The sequence below is a fragment of the Mycteria americana genome, chromosome 9 (assembly GCF_035582795.1).
Source record: "Mycteria americana isolate JAX WOST 10 ecotype Jacksonville Zoo and Gardens chromosome 9, USCA_MyAme_1.0, whole genome shotgun sequence".
Lineage (NCBI taxonomy): Eukaryota > Metazoa > Chordata > Aves > Ciconiiformes > Ciconiidae > Mycteria > Mycteria americana.
The window spans coordinates 29431480-29444492 of record NC_134373.1 but is presented as its reverse complement, the minus strand read 5'-3'; the positions used below and the strand labels follow the sequence as shown (position 1 = coordinate 29444492).

Here is a 13013-nt window from a genome sequence, read left to right as displayed (position 1 = left end):
CTAAAGAGGAGTTACTGTAATTGTGAAACAAAAATCCAGCTTCTGTGTTTTAACACACAGACACATAGACTGGGGAGCTAAAAAGTTTACGTTTTGAATAAAGTCTTTCTGAAGCAGCTTATGTGGGTGCTTGAAGCAGATTCTGACTTACACAGTGGTGCTCACTTATTCTTTCTCCAGCAGAACTTTGTCCGGAAGGACAGCAGTGGTCACTGTCACCAGTGAAATGAAGAAAGTGCAGTCACAGTAGTAATTACTTGCTAGACAAGGCACTGACGAAGACTCCCTGCCAGCAGCAAGCACGGTGCACTGGAAGAATTCCGACTCACGGAGGTGCCTTTGCTGTGATTCTGCAGTTGTCAATACTGAACGTCCCGGATCCACCAGCACAGCATTTGAAGTTTGATTCCAGCATACACGTGTTATTGCCCTTCTGCTGAGTTTAGGGTGTGGTTCCACATTAGTTTCACTGATGCTACTGCAGGCTGTTGCCAGAATATGCTTTACTGCTCTGCCCCCCAGTCCTGTGCATTCCTCCCCACCCTTCTTTGTGCTGGAAATAGTGGTCCTACACTGACGTCATACCTGGCAGTGGGAGTGAGCTGCTGACAGAAGACGGAGGAGCAGAACTAGTCTTTTAGCAGCAGCCTCGTGGTACTATGAGGTTGCTGTAATGTGAAACTGGATCCTTAGCCAGAATACCAGCCTTTGGGATTATGCTCCTGCTCTAGCAATTAGAGTGCTGCAGGCAGGCAGAATCTGATGCAGTGTGAAGCCTGATGCAACAAGTTCACCCATCTGAGTATTTTTAAACAAACTTGAACTAGCTGTGTGGCTGATACCAGTTCACATAGCTGTGACATTTTTGCAGTTATGTTAGGAGATCGAAAACTGAATTTACTGTATCATCGAACCACAGCCTTAGGCATGATGCCTCTTGAGATTGGTTATCAGCTGGTGGACCTTATGCATATCCCATTGCCCAAGGCAGAGCCTCAAATCCTCTGGATTATTAGAAGAGAAAGAAATAACATAAGCAGAAATGTTTCACATTTAGGTAGCAGAAAGCTTTCTGAAACGACCACTGCTCTTAGTATTAATCTATTATTAGCATCAGTTTCCCCACACTAGCTACTGATGGACATATCCCTAACTATAAACAGCTACAGTAATGCAGCTCTGAGACATCACAGTAACTAATTAACACCTTTACTCTGCCCTTTTACAATAGAGGCATTATTGTTGCTTCTCAGGTCTAAAAAAGACTCAATTTTCAGTAAAGTTTGTTATTCCAGTGTACTTAAGTATTGCTTTGTTTCGGCTTATAAAATGACTGTTCTTTGTCCCTTACAGTAGAGTCAATTCCTCTTTTTATTTTTTTTTGATGTAGCAAACTACCTGGTTTATTATTACTTCAGTTTCCCTCCAGATTTAAAGGTGGACTCTCAACCGTGATACATATTCCTTGCTTTTCCTTTCACTCTTGATCTGCTTGATTTCAGCTGAAGCTTATCATTGAATATTTCTGTTTGAAAGGTTGAAGAGTTTTCTTGAGCAAGTTTGTCATAAATTTGCTACTTACCTAAGCCCATTTAAAGCCAACAAAAAGTATGTATCCACCCAGAAATGTGCAGAATTTCTTTGATGCTTTGCAAGCATGTTTTATTCAGACATATGATCTAGGCAGGACTTAGCTTAAGCTTCATTCATTGTGGACCAATTTTCTCTGGATTAGCTGCTCATAAGAAGTGCAAACACTGGCAGTTACCACAGAACAGGTGACAACTTTCTATGTGGCCACATCACTCTTACTTTTTTGATGGATGTGTGATTCTCATCCATTTTTCTGACAGACATCCATTTATCCATCAATTTATCTATCACTGCCCATGACTGCAAGCATTTACTTGCCAAAGGACTAGATATAACATGTTTTAAAAAGCCCTTCTACTCCTCTTACTGTTCTGGTTTAATGGTATAAGCACCAGAGGACCTGAGCAAATACCTGTCTGAACAGCTTCCACTCTTCTTGGATTGCTATAGAAATACCTTAGAAGGAAGTTTCATACAGGTGAAAGGCAATTCAGGGCCTAAGATTTTGGTTTTTATGCTTTGGATCTTAGATTCTGCTTTCAGTAATGAAAGTTATCCCCAGTTTTGAGATGGCCTGCAGAAATGGGGTGGTAAGTTGGGCCATTTCTTTGGCTACAGATTTTTCTTCACTGACTCTTACCCATCTTCTTGGGATTTCTGGGAAAAAGCAACAAACTACTGCAGATAACTGGTAATTAAAGTTACTAAATTTGAGCATTTGAACACATGACAGGAGGAAACCTGAATGCTTTCACTCTGAGAGCTTTCAACTTGGTGCTTAAGAATAGAGGGCCTCATGTTTGTAGAAAAGCAGATCTTGCAGCTCAAAAGCTAAATCCTACTGGGTTTTTTTTTCCCCTGAAGGTGCTGTTGTTCAGCACTTGGTGAAAAGCCTTCGTGATACTCAGCATGAAGCCTAGCAGGGAAGGAGCAATGTACCTTTCTCCTTGCTTTGCACACTTCCAGGAACCCTCTGAACTGTAAAACCTTTCTGTGCCTGCACATCAAAGCTGGTATGCATTTTCCATGTGTGTTGCCTTGTTATAATCTGTATCCCTTCCTTTACCTTGCAGTGAGCTCTCAGCCACATGACGTCATGTTCGAAAACCTGTGAGAAAAAAAGAGGGGAAAAAAAAAACGAGTAAGGTTTATGTATTTAAAAGAGAACTGCTGTTATTATCTTTTTAGGCCAAAATAACAATGCTAATATCTGAGATCCCAAGAGCAGCTAACTGACCTGAAACTGCCAGCCTTATTCACACGTTCAATCACACACAGCCTCATTTTGTTTACTTCTGGAGTAGGTACTACTCAGTATGCAGAAGCATGAAGCAGCATAACACAGTATGAATAGACATGGGCTTAGACTCTGCTGTTTGTACTTATGATGTACTAGAACTGCGTGAAAAATGGATTTCTTTGTTTGTCAGCCAACACAGTAAACAAATGGGAAAAAAATTGGGGACTGAATAAATATTCAATTCCAGGCATTTAATTTTTCTTTTGGTCTCCATTTTATTTATTTTTAAAAGGAAAATTTGTCTGAAGACACAATTCAGAAAGAAACATTTCAAAGTATTCTGGGTGGAAAAAGACAAAAGGAAAGGGCTTTCTTCCTTTGTGAACTCAGTTTTCTCAGGCATCTTGTTTGTTGAAATCAGTTTTAATTCATGAGTTAAACTGCAATTATCCTGTGATTTTTGGTGCCTTACTGTTCCTCAACCTTTGCATTGCTAAGAGCCTTGCCTCCACGCTCTTACAGCCTGCCTCTCCCAGAGGCTCTCTCAGGGCAGCGCTGCCCCGGGCTGCTCTCCTGTTGCTGCCTGAGGGGCTGGGACCCAATAGATGCCCCCTGCCCTCCCCAGGCCTGAGCTTTTGGCCACCCCGGGGCAGCCGGTGGGGCACCTGCCCCAGGCAGAGCAAATCAGCCAGTGGCACCTGCCCTGGCAGCCATGTGCTGCAACAGAGCTGAGTGCATCACCAGTCCCTTTTGGTTTAATTTTTCCTTAAAAGTAACTCTCACTGTTACAGTCAACGTGTGCCATCAGCCATGGCCCCGCTAGTCACTGTCTCAGCAACCTTTCTGCTACACTGTGTTCCTGAAATCTTGTGATCTACGTATTGCGGCAGTCTAAAGTCCCTTTTACCGAGAGTCTAAGTGCTTCTAAATGTGATGGGTGTGTGTTGGGAAATATTTGCTTCAAATGTAGCATTATTTACCTTTTGAAAAAACAAAGAAATGAACAAAGAGCTTCTCATCTCCAACCCACATAACTTTTACCTTTTGGGCTCATACAGTTTGGTTAAAAATTATTTTACAAGCTTCGTTAAAAGCAACTTAACTCATTTTGCAAAATACTAAATAATAAACCATAAAGAAACAAAGGAAATAGAATCAAAGATTTAGGGCATAAGAAAAAAGGCTGCCCTGACAACACTGGCAATGAATATAGGTGAATAGGTCTTGGGCCACCATCATCCTCCCTCCTTGCTTTATTTCACAGCTCAGTGCACTATGTCTTATCTCACTGGTGTGAGGTGGCCATTTAAGGGTCATTTCAAACACAGTGTGCAGTTCTGAATATATCACAATTAACAAAACACCTGCTCTAAGCAACTGTGCTAATCTGCTAGACATACCCAATGAGCACCTTATATAATCCTTAATAGCTCTTGTGTTTTTAGCTGGCAGTATGTAGTTGGCTGATTGTAAATTTGTCTTTGCTGGACAATATAAGACTGGTCCGTTGTAAAACATTATCTGTACCAACTGGTACACTAACATCATTCAACAAGCAGTATTTTCCACTGGGAGAAGATACTGAGTGCTGAAGGATTCCGCTATGTGAAAGACATTGCAAGAACCAACAATGAAATAAATAACCAGAAATGGCAGGTGGAGTCACTGTGGAAGGGCTATTACCTCATCTAGCACACTGCTTCTAATCCTCTGCAATATTTGACCCAGTTTGCACAACCATGTAAGATGTACCTTGTAACTTCTTCTCCAGTGCTGGTTTTTGTAGTTTTCTTGGAGCCAATGGAAAAGAATAAGAGCTATGGTTTTCTATGCATGAGATGTTATGCACTGTGCTGATAAGCACTTTGCACTTTTTCCACTTCCTTTCTCATAACTTTGTATCTCATAGCGTCAACAGAACAGGTTTGACCCACTCTTGTTATCTGTTTTGTTACTTGCAGGCTTGCTTTATCTGTGTCATCCCTCTGAATTGAAACACTGAGTTGGTGTTCCTTGTTACCTCAGATAAAATCTTCATTATTGCAAAATGAATTTCATTCTGCAGTCTTAAAAATTCATAGCTGGCTACATGCATAAGCACATAAACACCAGACACCACTCTGCTGCTACTTCATAAGGCTTCATTGCACTGAGGAGCAAATAGAGGCACAGCTGATGACACAGGATCACAGAGCTCTCTCAGGACTTCCTCCAGCCACCTGCTTCTTGACACAAAATATCTTTCCTTCTGAACACTCCAGGGCAGGGGACTGTTGGCAAACAGCTCTGCATTTGGTGCCTTCGACATTCAAATGTTTTGTTCTCACTGTTATTTTACCCCCACACACACCTCCCCAACCTGCTTTGCCATGCAACATCGTTAGTGCTTGATAATCCACAGGGCATGGAAATGGCAGTGTGTGGTTGGTGATTACTTGAGACATCACCTAATGGCTGATCTTTAGCTGATTTGGTCTGCCTCCACACATTCACCTTCATTCATGTGACAGGGCACAACCCAGTGTGACCCACTTCAGCAGCTTATACTAAGAAAAAAGGAAAGATGAGACACTCCAGGTTTTCCAAAAGCCACTGCCCCATTTACTAGAGAGGACAAAGGATGCTGAGGGTGCCTTTGTGGGAAGCTGGCCCCAAACACCTGCAGTTCCTCTTACTGTTATTCCCCTGTCCAGTGGTGTAACACAATGGAAGGTCTTGAAGCATCTTCTTCATTGCCTTGGCACATGTTGAGCACCATGGTTGCCTACGTTGAGGAGGGATGAGGATAGTGCACACATTTGGGCACAATGACATTCTACAGGATTGACAGCAGCTATAAACCAGCAAAACTCATCCAAACCAGCCAAGCTGCCTAACGTAGCTGTTGTGAGGGTGGCACAGACTGGCACACATAGCTTTGCTGTAACTATCAAAGTGAAGAAGGCACGGCGGATGAATCACACCAGACAGTAACACAAACATACACCCAAAGCCACCTGCACGCACATTCAGCTTGCACTGAAATCTGGACCACCCAGGCCCTTTACCAGGCTCATTTTTTGATCCAAATTCAATTGCCGACCCTTCCTGCTCACGGAATTCATGGAGATCTCTGCACTTCCCTCATGAGAAAAGCCAAATTGTCACAAGAGTTGTATGATAGTCATGTGTATATTCAAATCCAAGGTTGTAATTACGCTGCTGGAATTTTAAGGTTTCAGCAAGCATAAAACTCGGGTACTTCTACCCCAAAGGCACAGGCTCCCACTGGCTGAACTAAAGAGCTATTCTGGGAGATTTTAGTCCTCTAGGACTTTGCGGGCCACACTGGAAGAGTTATAATTTCATCTAGGAGAAGGTACCAAAAATCATACACACTATCCTACTCTTTCGTAATTCTCACTAGACTGTTTCTTCCATGGCTTCTTCACTCCATGGGATTCCCTGTATATTCTGCCCCACTCATTTAAAATGCTCCTGGGTATTTTTCTCTTTGCCTGCCAGGCAGAGGGATGTATCAAACGTATTATCCCTCAAGCAGTCTGCCATTTTTTTCCCTTTGAGAAGTCAGCAAACACACTCAATTTCTGCACTGTAGAATATATTCTTCCAAAACTTTGCACCTTGCTGATGGGATAGCTGATCTCTCCATCCCACTCCTCTCCTAGTGCTTGGTTCAGTCTTCCCAGTCTGCTAATCCTTGCAGACTTGAGAAAAAATTACAGCCTGCATCATCAATCAATCGAGAGCTCAATGCAAAGTACTATGGTCTCAAGTGTGTGAGAGATATTTCCATTCCAAATAGAAAAGTGTACAATTTTAATATGGGGATTATATACTGAACTTGCAACACACCTTCTTTATTAAAAAAATAAAGCACATACAACTAATGTTGGCAATAATGGCAAGTTGTCTTCTATAACAATCAGGTTTAATTGTTCATTCTGACACGCTCCAGCACTCTATTAAACACAGATTACTCAGGACTGAATAAATGAATACAAAGTAAGCTGGCTGACCGCTCTGCACACATCAGTGGAAATAATGAATTACATCATTTCATGAAAATGCATAAAGGGCCAGGGAAGGTCAAGAGCTTGTTATAATTTCATGTTGACCATTTCTGCTCCAGTTTTCTAGAGCAGAATGTGTTCTGGAAATGCCTTATTTCTTGCATGAGAGGTCATGATATTTTTTATACTGGATTTTTTTTTCTAAATGAGAATTTTGTATAACTCAGGTGGCAGGGTATTTGCTTTTAAATGTTTTAAAATTCTACAGCCCATATTCTTATTTGCTAAGACACATTTAGAAAGTGATTTTTTGTTGTTGCTCCTTAGTGTGGTGATGGATTTTGCTAGTGAACACACAGCAGGAGACATATCCCCACTGGCAGAGGGAGGGGACTTGGATTGCATAACATTTGTGTTGGGTTTTATCGTTCTTGCAGCACCTTGAGATCTCTAATAGAAGGAGCCTATTTTGCTAGATACAACATGCAGTGACAGCAAGATGCAATCCTTGCACTACTGGTTTTAGAATTCACATACATACAAAAACTTAACAGCAAAAATAGCAACGCTTGCCAAGTTGTGCTTTAACAGATTTGGTTAGTTTGTAAGAGAAAGCATAATGAAACAAAACCACCAACAAATAAGGATACTGTGCACATTACTGCCTTACGTACTAATAAACTCTGTGCAGCTATTACATGGGCAATGTTCTGTAAAAGCATACAGTATACAAATGATTCACATGAACGGTGTTCGGTTTACCAATCCCATCAACCTTCTTGTTCAGTCCGAGGGAGAAACCCGCATTTCCTGTGATACCCCAAGTCTGTAACTGAATAGATAGAACGTCCTTTTCCCTTTGCTCATGTTTTGACGTTTTCGGAAGTCTATGCATTTGAAGGTTATTAAATCCCTGGAAAGTGGAAAAGCAGAAGCTGCTGCTAATGGCGCTAATGCTCCCCAAAGAAGTATTTACCCTTTAATGCATTTAGGAAAGTATTGAGAGTTTAGAACACGCTATGCAAGATTTTCATCAGGCTGCAAGCAGGTCATTCAGATAACCATTTACAAATGCGTGTCAAATAAAATCAAGAGCTCAAACTGTTGCTTTGCACAGGAATATGACTGTAAATTATGACTGAAAAGGCTCTTCAGGACAGCATACATAGGAGTTGATCCAAGGCCTCTTCAAATCATCAAAGCCCATTACTGGTAATGGCAACTCCAATACCAAACCCCTACTTATCTGGGAAAATCCCAGTCCTTTTCTGTATTATTTTTACCATTTATAGTTCAACAACATACCAAGGCCCTACACCGAAAGCCTACACTCTGTCACTCAGATTCCCACTGTATATCTACACATGGTGCCAGACAACTGGACACAGATTAGATTGACTCTTCAATTCATCAAATATTCTCTCAGTTTCCGTGGGAGAATGCCCAGTAGTATTTGCCAGCATGAGGAGGGTGTTCACTCTGCCCTACCGCAAGAGATCATCTCTTCCCCAAAGGAAACACAAGGCTATACATTTTTGTAGCACAGATACCTCTTAAAAATGTGGCCAGATGCATTTCAGGGTCCATAGCTCTCCAGAATGGGGGAGGCAGCATCACAGCCCAATGAACAGAGCACAGGCTCACCAAAGTGATATGAAAATGTGTTTGGGAAAAGGGACTATCATGCAGCTACAGTAGGTAATTCTCAGGTCTCTCAGGCCTCAATCACTTCCTACCATTAGGGTTTAGGAGAAGGGTTGAAGGAAGATTATGTAGCATCTGCCTAAAACAGGAGGTCTCTGAAACTTTCTTCTGAAGCATCTGGCTGCTGATGGACCGTGTAAGACACAGGGTTGTGTCCTGATCATAGTTTCAATGCTTTGAAGGGAAGCAGAGGTCAGATGTGGAGCTGAAATTCACTTACACCAGGTTTCATACCACTGGACTACTAAAGACACCGCTGCCTCTTTTACTTTCTCTTCTAAAGCTTGTCTAATGCCTCCAGGGATGTCAGCAAGTACATGAAGGCTTTCTTCAGGAAGGTATGCCAATGTTCTGGATGCAAATTGATGATATTTGTAATTGCTTATGTAAGTTGCCTCTTCTGCATTTGCCACTAAACACTCTGAGCACCCCAGTGACTGCTGATAACTGTTGGATCTGAAGGTTATCCAAGGACCCTGACTTTGGGATATAGCAAACACTCTTCCAAACTCTTTCTATCCTATCTCTTCCAGAAAGCTGTTTCTTTCACCCTGGATCAGAGCGAAACTTGAGGCAACTCAAAAAGGGATTAATGGTACACACAACAAGCACAATGTTGTTTAGTGACAAAAAAACCCTGTAAGCGATCAAAAAGCACTCCTACAGTCTGGCATCCTGAATCCAAAGGATCAAATTTATTTTTCCCCTCCCTCATACACTGTATCATGAATTCTTTTATTAATTATAATCCCCCATTGTGTAATTTTAAAGTGATTAATTACTTCATCCATACACAGTGGACACACAAGCTCCAGTCGTTAGCAACACCATGCGTTCAGTTCATGCCACAAGTCTTTAAATAGTGTTTTGGTCTGCACATAATGCCAGTGTCTTCTGTAGTATCTTGTACAGACATTTGGCAGTCCTTTGATGGAAGCCAGGCATCTTGCTCATTAATTTTCTAGCTGTTTATCAGTCATACTGTCAGGTCCCCATTATTTCAATTGCATGACTACAATAATTAGTGTCCTTAGACCTCCTTAGCCTTGCTCCAGGCTATGGTGCTGACCTCTGCTGGGTTTAAAGTTTATTTCAAATTAATGTGTGTTTATTCATTTCCCAGGTGTTATATCTTTAGTGGCGGTTTTCTACCCATTTTAAACAAGCTTGCAAAAAGTAATACGCATCTCAAAGGCACCAGAGCTTCCAACTGAGGAAGCTAAGTAGGAATCATCTCAGATTATTATATTCAGATTCATTAGCTGAATGGCCTGGTAGCGGTGAAGCAAATCACAGGATACCTGGATAGTAGAATGTCAATTTGCTAAAGATGCTTGACAGACACTCAGAATATATCTCTTCATTTTTCACAATGTCTTACCATCATTCACAGACTGAACACATCTATTACAAAACTCATCTTCTGCCCCTACAAAACGCACAGCAAGACACTGACAGCAAACCAAGATTACATCAGGTTGAACATATATCCATTACAAACTCCAACCCTTACCTTTACACATTAATTATCAAGTTTAACATCATCATAACCTGAACTCTTACCAAAAACTTCAGGCCTCATCCCTGCACAACACCAAGAACATTAGAGCAGATTGAATATTCATCCATTACAAATTCCACGTTTTGGATATTTCCATGGGAGTATCTCCTTTGTAGGAACAGCAAGATCAGGCAATTGCTTAACACATCCCTCCCACACCTGCTCCCAAACACCTCCTCCCTTGTGCAGGACAGTCCTTCAAGCGGGAAAGGCCCCACCCCACCCCCGCCCCGAGCTCTGCCTTCAAGCCATCAGATGTATCCCACTGTCTCCCGCGTCCCAGAACCGCCACAGACACGGCAGCAGCACCTCCCTGAGGTGATCGCTTCAGGTGTCCCGCATTTCCTCAATTTCAGTCAGAGTAAAGGACCCAACGGCTCAGCCCGCCCCTGAGAGCACAACGCCCCGGGCAACTCCACAGCACCCGCGACCCGGGGTGTTACAGCCCCGGCAGCCCCTGGGGCGCACCTCATCGTTCCCGCACTGGGAGATGGGTCCGGCTCCAGGCCGCCGGGGCTGGTCGCGGCACAGGACCCGTCCCCGCTCTTCACCATCCTCCTCTCCCCCGGGAGCCCTCTCGGGTCCCCTCAGGCTCCGCTTCCCGCCTCTCCGCGAGCACAGCGCCACCACAGCTTCCCGGAATCAAGGCTCCTCCCGGTGTCTAAATGAACTTTTAATTACCGATGCGGGTATTCAGAGGAAAAAGCCCACAAACAACCGAGCAGACGCTTGGGGAACGCCCTCCGTCCCCCCCCCCCCCAGGCTCTCCTTCGGTCCACTCCCCCTCCCCACCTCGGTTCTCCTTGCTGTCGCTGCACGTTACGCTCAGCCCTTCCCCGCCCCTTCAGCGAGGCGACTGGGCTGGAAAGGTCTCCGCCTGCCGCTCCGCGCTGCTCCCCTGCTCCGGGACGGGCCGCAGCCCCTTCGGAGGTGCCCCTTACCCGGCGGGGGTCGTCCGCAGGACGCGGCCCCTCACAGGGCGCCTGGCCGCCCGGAGCACGGCCCCACCGCGCCCGCACAGCGGCACGTGACCTACCCTGATTCGCTGGCGCTTTGGCGCGCGACGGGCCGTTTCCACCGGCTGGGGAGCCGGCTGGAGCCGGTTGGAACCGGCCGTGACCGGCCCGCGGCGGTTCAGGGCCGCCTGCGGCACGGGGGCCTTGCAGCGCCCCGCCAGCCCACCCTGCCAGTTAAACCCAGTCCCTTAGCCCATCTTTTCAGCAGGGCGGGACGCCAGTGTCCAGAGAGGCCAACGTCGTGGTAGGTGTGCCTGTGCCGTTTCGAGCAAGAGCCTGGAGCTGCCCCAGGCACGGCTTTTCCCAACAACGGAGCGGTGGGGAGGCAGAGGGCACACCCCTGGCCTGGCACAGGACTAGCCTCACACGTTTCATTCCTGAATAACATTTCTCAAAACTATTCATAACGAGCCCCAGTGCTGGGGACTGCACAGGCTCCCTGGACAGTCTGTTCCAAGTTACATTTGGTATTTTTATTTCTGAGTGATTTTTAGGCCTCGCCAGTTCTGAAACAAACCTTGCTGACCCACTGCTGAGCAGAAAATATTTATGACCAAAAGTAGGTTTGCTTTCCTAGCTAGTATTTATTTTAAATGCTTTGTTATTACCACAAAAAATGAGAAGATTTACAGAAATCAACCACTTGAAATTAAAGGTCATAAATTTGATTAAAAACATAGGCAGGAGTGAACTTACGCACTTCTGCAGAAGAGGTAGGGCACAAAAGAGCAGTGGGAGACTTAATCTCGTAAAAGCTCCTATCGAGCTCTAGACAAGCACTTGAAACATTTCCAGAAGTTGCTTGAGTGGGTGTTGGGGGTGTTTTCCATTGTTAGTGAGGGATAAACCAGCAAGACATTGATATGAAGTGGATTACTACTGTAATTACGGCCAGTGCTCTGTTCAGTTTAATATTCCTTTATAATCAAAAGACAAAAAGCAGCCATAAAAATGAAAAAAAAACTAAAACCAACAAAACAAAACCTAGAACCACCAGCCTCGCAGGGTTTTGAATCCTTGTGACATGTCTCCTGACTGTAGATTGCAAGGCAGAAAATATTTAAAGGGTTTGACAGCCTATTTAACTGGCTTGTGTCTTCCGTGGTGCAAGCTGAAAACACATGGGGAGAGTCCTTTCCTTGGTTTCTTCACTTTCAGTTTGACTGGTCCCTGTGAGTCCCAAAGAAAAAAAAACAATTTCTGTGTAAACGTGAGCCAATTTCTGTATAAATGTGTGCCAAATAAATTTGTTGGAGTTAGGTTCTCTGGTGAACATCAGAATTTACTTGTGTAAACATATAGTGGTAGGAAAACAAGGGGCATGACTTGTAAATCATGTCAAAGCAAATTCGTAAGTATCTTCAATGTGTCATTCTAAACATGGCACATGAGGAGGCAGAGTAGCGAAAAACTGAGTATCTCATTAGATTCTGGTCTGGAAATAGACTCTTTTCAAACCTCTTTATGAACCTACTCTCTACAAACGATAAATTTTGATGATTAAAGTTATGATGGCTCATCTCTGATTTTTGTTTATCCTCAAATACAAGAGCTCCACTTATTTACATATAGATTCATTTTGCAACCTAATTATGCTTGTGAGAGAGATGACATACTAAAATTCTACCTAATAAGTGCACCATTTGATTGCATGTGTTTTAACCCTAGTTAACTAGGCTTTGTCTAATTGTGTAATTGGATTATTTACATAAAGTGTTGAAATCTAAATGGTGTTCTTCACCATGTAATCACTTTGTACACATAAGTTGTCAGAGCACCGGTATTAGTTTGTTCTTGAAAAAATAAAAAAAAGCTTTCAGTATCTGCAGCAAAAATAAAATGTATTTGAAATGTATAAAAGGATTTGTGTCAGCTGTAATTGATCA

The 13013-nt window shown here is 43.4% G+C and overlaps 1 long non-coding RNA gene across 1 annotated transcript; it reads right to left on the bottom strand.

Moving 5' to 3' along the window:
• Nucleotides 1-885: 885 nt before the first annotated feature.
• On the bottom strand, nucleotides 886-11189 carry LOC142414315 (uncharacterized). Its single transcript, XR_012777016.1, has 3 exons — nucleotides 11148-11189; nucleotides 2660-2701; nucleotides 886-1004 (listed from the first exon to the last, which is right to left on the bottom strand). It is a non-coding gene; the product is annotated as an uncharacterized LOC142414315 (long non-coding RNA).
• Nucleotides 11190-13013: the final 1824 nt, after the last annotated feature.